Genomic DNA, 6,742 nt, shown 5'->3' with positions numbered 1-6,742 from the left:
CGCTAAGAGAGTAAATCTTGAAAGTTCTCATAGCAAGAAAAAAAAATTTGTAAGTATGTATGGTGATGGATGCTAATTAGACTTACTGTGGTGATCATTTCACAATATCTACAAATATGGAGTCATTATGTGTTTCTTTTTTTTTTTTTTGGCCACACCACGTGGCATGTGGGATCCTAGTTCCCTGACCAGGGATCGAACCAGCGTCTCCCACACTGGAAGCACAGAGTCTTAACCACTGGACCACCAGGGAAGTCCCAGAGTCTTTATGGTGTATTCCTGAAACTAACATAATGTTATAGGTCAATTACATATCAATTAAAATAATAATTTTTTAAAGTAATAATAATAAAAAAGAATAGACTCATGGATAAATATAAGACCAGACACTATAAAACTCTTAGAGGAAAACATAGGAAGAACACACTTTGACATCAATCACAGCAAGATCTTTTTTGATCCACCTCCTAGAGTAATGGAAATAAAAACAAAAATAAACAAATGGGACATAATGAAGCTTAAAAGCTTTTGCAAAGCAAAGGAAACTGCAAACAAGACGAAAAGACAACCCTCAGAATGGGAGAAAATATTTGCAAACGAATCAACGGACAAAGGATTAATCTCCAAAATATATAAACAGCTCATGCAGCTCAATATTAAAAAGACAAACAACCCAATCCAAAAATGGGCAGAAGCCCTAAATAGACATTTCGCCAAAGAAGACATACAGATGGCCAAGAAGCACATGAAAAGCTGCTCGACATCACTAATTATTAGAGAAATGCAAATCAAAGCTACAATGAGTTATCACCTCACACCAGTTAGAATAGGCATCATCAGAAAATCTACAAACAAATCCTGGAGAGGGTATGGAGAAAGGGAACCTTCTTGCACTGTTGGTGGGAATGTAAATTGATACAGCCACTATGGAGAACAGTATGGAGGTTCCTTAAAACACTAAAAATAGAATTACCATATGATGCAGCAATCCCACTACTGGGCATATACCCAGAGAAAACCATAATTCAAAAAGACACATGCACCCCAATGTTCATTGCAGCACTATTTACAATAGCCAGGTCATGGAAGCAACCTAAATGCCCCTCAACAGACAAATGGATAAAGAAGTTGTGGTACATATATGCAACAGAATATTACTCAGCCATAAAAAGGAACGAAATTGGGTCACTTGTAGAGACGTGATGAATCTAGAGACTGTCATACAGAGTGAAGTAAGTCAGAAAGAGAAATCAAATACCGTATATTAACGCATGTATGTGGAACCTAGAAAAATGGTACATATGAACTGGTTTGCAGGGCAGAAGTTGAGACACAGATGTAGAGAGCAAACGTATGGACACCAAGGGGGGAAAGCCGCAGGGAGGTAGGGATGGTGGTATGATGAACTGGGCGATTGGAATTGACATGTATACACTGATGTGTATAAAATTCATGACTAATAAGAACGTGCTATATAAAAAAGTAAATAAAATAAAATTCAAAAATTAAAAAAAAGCAACTAATACTAAACTTTCTTTGGGTTACTTGTATGGAAATATGTTAATATAAATGTTTCAGACATTACATGAAATTCCTAAAAATCTTGTATGTTCTGGTATAATGTTATAAGTCATAATTGTAGTTATTATTTTAAAATGTATATCTCAGAAATAACTAAATTTCCTTGTCAATTGCATTATTATGAACTTTCATCAAATCTTTAACCGTGGTCATTTCTAAGTCTTTTGTCATTTACAAGTCTTTGTCATTTACAGACAGCTCTGGGTGTACTCTGATGCTTTTGCAAAAATGTTCCTATAAAAGAGTTTCACCTTCAAGGAATTCGTGGAAAAGACTGACAAGTACAGGTTTCTGGTAACTGACTATACTGCTGAACTGAATGAATAAGCATTTTCAGAACTCTAATGGAAAAATGATGAATTCATAAAAGTGCTAACAAAAGATCAAGATGAAAAAAAATTAATTACATGGGACTGAGTGAACTGATGAGGATGATGGTAATTTTTGTGACTTTCTGTTTGAATAAAAGTAAATAAATAAATAAGTAAAACAGCAAAATAAAAAAAAATCGTACTTAATTTTTTTAATTCATTAAGTTTAAATGCCAAAGTTTCGAAAAAATACTATGAAATATATCTTTCCCACCTTTATCTTTCACAACAGATAACCAGTTACTAGTTTCTTGCATCTCCTTTAAGAGATTGTTAATGCATTTACAAGGTAATACAAATACATAGTATCTCCCTCCTTTTTTATAGAAATGGTATCTACTATTAACACTGCTTGCCATCTTGCTTTTTTTCAAACAGCAATATGTCTTGGAGAGATTCCCATATCACTTCTTTCCATATCACACAAAGATATTTCTCATTCTTTTCTATAGCTACATAGTATTCCACTATGGTGTCTTACAATTGATTCAACTAGGGCCTTGTTGATAGACATTTAACTTTTCAGATTTTTGTTCTTTCTTTCAAACACTGCTTCAATGAAAAACCTTGTATACACATCATTTTGCACACCTGCAACTAAAACTGTAGGATAAATTCCTATGCTGAGTCAAAGGGTATATACACATGGGATTTTGGTAGACACTGCTAAATTGCCCTCAGTAGGAATTGTTCCAATTTATATATGCTGGTAATGTATGATAATTCCTATTTACCCATATTCATGCCTATTCTAAGAGTTTTCAATCATTTGGTTTTTTACCAATCCAGTAAGTAATAAAAGGTATCTGAGTGACTCAATTAGAATTAATTTTATTATGAATGAGGATGAGTACCTTTCCATATGTTTAAAAGACATTTATATTTAGTTTCCATTTGTACTTTTCTATTGAGTCAATAGTCATTTCATTATTGTTTTGTAGGAGCTTTTAATGTTATATCCAACACCTTTTTTTTAATATAAGTTTATTTATTTACTTATTTATTTGGCTGCATTGGGTCTTAGTTGCTGCACATGGGCTTTCTCTAGTTGTGGCAAGCAGGAGTTACTCCTTGTTGCGGTGCACGGGCTTCTCATTGCGGTTGCTTCTCTTGTTGCGTTGCATGGGCTCTAGGCAAGCGGGCTTCATTAGTTGTGGCGCATGGGCTTCATTGCTCTGAGGCACGTGGGATCTCCCCGGACCAGGGCTCGAACCCGTGTCCCCTGCATTGGCAGGTGGATTCTTAAACACTGCGTCACCAGGGAAGTCCCCCAACATCTTTTTAAAAGTCAGGTTTGGGCTTCCCTGGTGGTGCGGTGGTTGAGAATCTGCCTGCCAATGCAGGGGACGTGGGTTCGAGCCCTGGTCTGGGAGGATCCCACATGCCGCGGAGCAACTGGGGCCGAGAGCCACAATTACTGAGCCTGCGCGTCTGGAGCCTGTGCTCCGCAACAAGAGAGGCCGCGATAATGAGAGGCCTGCCCACCACGATGAAGAGTGGCCCCCGCTTGCCACAACTAGAGAAAGCCCTCGCACAGAAACGAAGACCCAACACAGCCATAAATAAATAAAAGTCAGGTTTACTAAAGTATAAATTACACACAATAAGGTTCATCTTTTAGTGGAGCTGCTCCTTTTATGTGGAAGGCCTTCCACCTGGGGGTTTGTAGTACTTGGTGCTTTGAAGTACATATTTGAATAAATCAGGTTCATCCATTGCAGTTAGGGAGTTACTGGGAGGGGCTTACACTCAGGCAGAGATTTTGAAGGTCTCAGATGTACAGGCAGTGTGTTCAACAGAAAGAGCGTAAGCACTGGACTCTATCGGGATTCAGCTCCTGTCTTTGCCATGTATTAGGTAGGTATTTTGTTCAGATCACATCACCTCTTTGGGTATCAGTTTCCTTATTACCAAAAAATCCTCAAAATCAAATCCCATCAGATAATATAATGAAAGCACAGTGTTTATTGGTGACAGAGACTAGGTGCTTTAGTAAATGTTAGCTTCCCCTTTCTCCAGTAAAAGCCATGTCACTAAAAACAACATGCCCGGGGACAGCAGAATGGGGTGTGTGTGTGTGTGTGTGTGTGTGCGTGTGCGCACGCGTCTCATTCTGAACCACGACCTCAGGTCCTTCTGGAGTATTAAGCCACAAAGAGGCCACTTATGTTTCTGTTTCCAGCTTTCCAGTTTGCCCCCCCTAGAGTCAGACTGAAAGCTTCCTGTGCCAATAAAATGGGCTCACAGGGAAAATATCGTATTTGTCTAAGAGAAGACATTCTAAGAGTGAGTAAGAACTCTTTTTTATTTTTTTAATTTTTATTTGTTTTTAACATCTTTATTAGAGTATAATAACCCTTTTTTAATAAGGAGCTACTCAAAACCACCCCGACAAACCTGTTCTTCTGCCTTGGTGATTAGTGGCTGACACAGCTTCCTCCTGATACCATGGCCTGTTGGTCCAACAGCCTTCAATTAATGAAGAGGTTCAAAAAAAGAACTTGCTCCTCAGGCCCTAGGACTTTGGGCTTCTCTATTCCCAACACTGAACCCTTTGTTTTCTGTGAAAGAGGCAAGACAATCACAACAGAACTAATAAATAATTATTCCTCGTCACTCGGCCAGGCAAAAATGGATGGGGTCTGCTGACATCCCGTAGGTGCCAGGTGGGCACCCTCATTATGGTCCTAGTGTTGTTCTCACTTGCCCAGGTTAGGTGGTGAAAGCCTCGTCTCCGGTCATTGGCCTTGGAAAACAGGAGCTCCATCACCTCCCAGTTGATTTCACCTGCAGGGTAGAATGGGCTAAATGTTGGGTGAGGTCCTCAGGAACTCCCCTTGCTCTCACCAGCCACAGCCATGAGTTCCCAGCCATAGCTGTGTTTACACCCTTCTGGGGGACCTGGCATGAACTTCCACAACTGGGGCCCTATGTTCTGCTGTTGTTTCCAAACAAAAGATCAAGTTTTATTGCAGCCAATTAAGCAGACTGTGCTCTTTTCCCCATGGGGACCTGGTGTGCAATGGCTGCAAACAGCAGCCTCCTTGGTAGTGCACGCAGCCTGTTGCCCGTATGGGTTGCCCTAAGGGGCCTTGGAGATAGCCCTTTCCAGTGGACATTCATGACTGGCATGCTGTCCCCAGTCTAGGCTCCAGACGGGTATGTGCGGTGCCTTTGGAAAGCCTTAGGGCACAGTGGCCAGGGTCCACATTGGCAAGTCATAATGTCCATCCGCACCAAGCTACTGAACTATGAGCATGTGACTGAGGCCCTCAGCAGGGCCAAGTTCAAGTTCCCTGGCTGCCAGAAGATCCACATCTCCAAGAAGTGGGGATTTACTAAGTTTAAAATGGATGAATTTGAAAACATGGTGGCAGAAAACGGCTCATCCCAGATGGCTGTGGGGTCACATACATTCCTAATCGTGGTCCTCTGGACCCTAATCGTGGTCCTCTGGATAACTGGCGGCCCCTGTACTCATGAGAGCCTTGGCGCTGTCCCCTCCTTACTTGTGCCCACCAATAAATCCTACTTTCCTGTCCAAAAAAAAAGAAAGATCAAGTTTTAGCTTTCTGAGTCCACTTCACTGTAGTGAGGTCTCAGTTCAAAAAGAAGTTAGGGGGCGAGGTCACAATGATAGATCCTCCCCAGTGAGACATCTGTGGAAGTACAGCTCAGAGAGCAGAGGCAAGTCCACCTCCAGGTTTCAGTCTTTCCCCTGAATTTCAGGGCCCTGAGGTCTGGGAATGGAACTAAGAATTATGGATTCTGAAGTGTGCCTAATAGAAGACTCAGCAGCCAATGATGGCTGCAAAATATAAATCTCTAATTGGAAGCGAGACGGAAAATGCCTCTAATTCCATAGCTCACCTCTTGTGTGGTTCTGAAGTGGCCCGGAAGGATTTCTGGATGTGGAATTCAAGAGATCTGGGTTTTTAGTACCAATTCTTATTACTGACAGTGCCAACACTACCCATCAGTTACTGTGTGCTTACTATGTACTAAGTGCTTTATGAAAATTATCTCATTCACTCCTCACAGCCACAAACCTATGAAGTAGGCACTATTACTGTCCCCATTTTACAGATGAGGAAGCGAAGACACAGAGAGGTTAAGCAACTTCCCCAAGGTCAAAGCAATAGGCACTTTGGATCTAGAAGCTGTGTTCATTATCACTACACGATACTACTTCTTCATGAATATTCATATACCATATAATGCTATAATTATTTGTTGAAATCTTATCTCCTACACGAAACTTGATGGTGGGCACAGTGTGTTATTTATTTTCCCATTGACAGTGGCCAACATTGACCTGAACACCAAGTGGGTGCTCAGTAAATGTTTGTTGAATAAATATTGAATAACTGAATATTACCTACTGTTCCTTAGCACTGGGGAAAGCAATGGAAAAGACGTGAGGGGAGGTGTAGGATGCTAAGGCACTAAGAACTCTAGTCCTCTGGTAGTGAAAATGGAAATTACCACCTCAAATTGGCATTTTCTTTGAGTTGGGCTTTGCAAACTGGGCTAGATATGACTAACAGTGGCAGCTGTGCATACCGTTTTTGGCCCAGAATGTTTTCCCGTACTTCTCCTTTGAAAACAGTACTCCCCCAGGAATTCCCTGGCAGTCCAGTGGTTAGGATTCCACACTTCCACTTCAGGGGGCGCAGGTTTGATCCCTGGTCGGGGAACTAAGATCCCGCAAGCCACGTGGTGCGGCCAAAAAAAATAATAAATTAATTAATTTAAAAAAAAAAGAAAAAACAGGACTCCCCCAACACTTG

At 40.8% G+C, this 6,742-nt stretch overlaps 1 non-coding gene across 1 annotated transcript; it reads left to right on the top strand.

Moving 5' to 3' along the window:
• The first annotated feature begins 4,921 nt into the window (after window positions 1-4,921).
• On the top strand, window positions 4,922-5,056 carry LOC118904583. The gene has a single exon (XR_005022036.1). It is a non-coding gene; the product is annotated as a small nucleolar RNA SNORA70 (small nucleolar RNA).
• Window positions 5,057-6,742: the final 1,686 nt, after the last annotated feature.

Source organism: Balaenoptera musculus, chromosome 11 (genome assembly GCF_009873245.2).
Source record: "Balaenoptera musculus isolate JJ_BM4_2016_0621 chromosome 11, mBalMus1.pri.v3, whole genome shotgun sequence".
NCBI lineage: Eukaryota > Metazoa > Chordata > Mammalia > Artiodactyla > Balaenopteridae > Balaenoptera > Balaenoptera musculus.
This window is presented reverse-complemented; position numbering and strand designations above follow the sequence as displayed.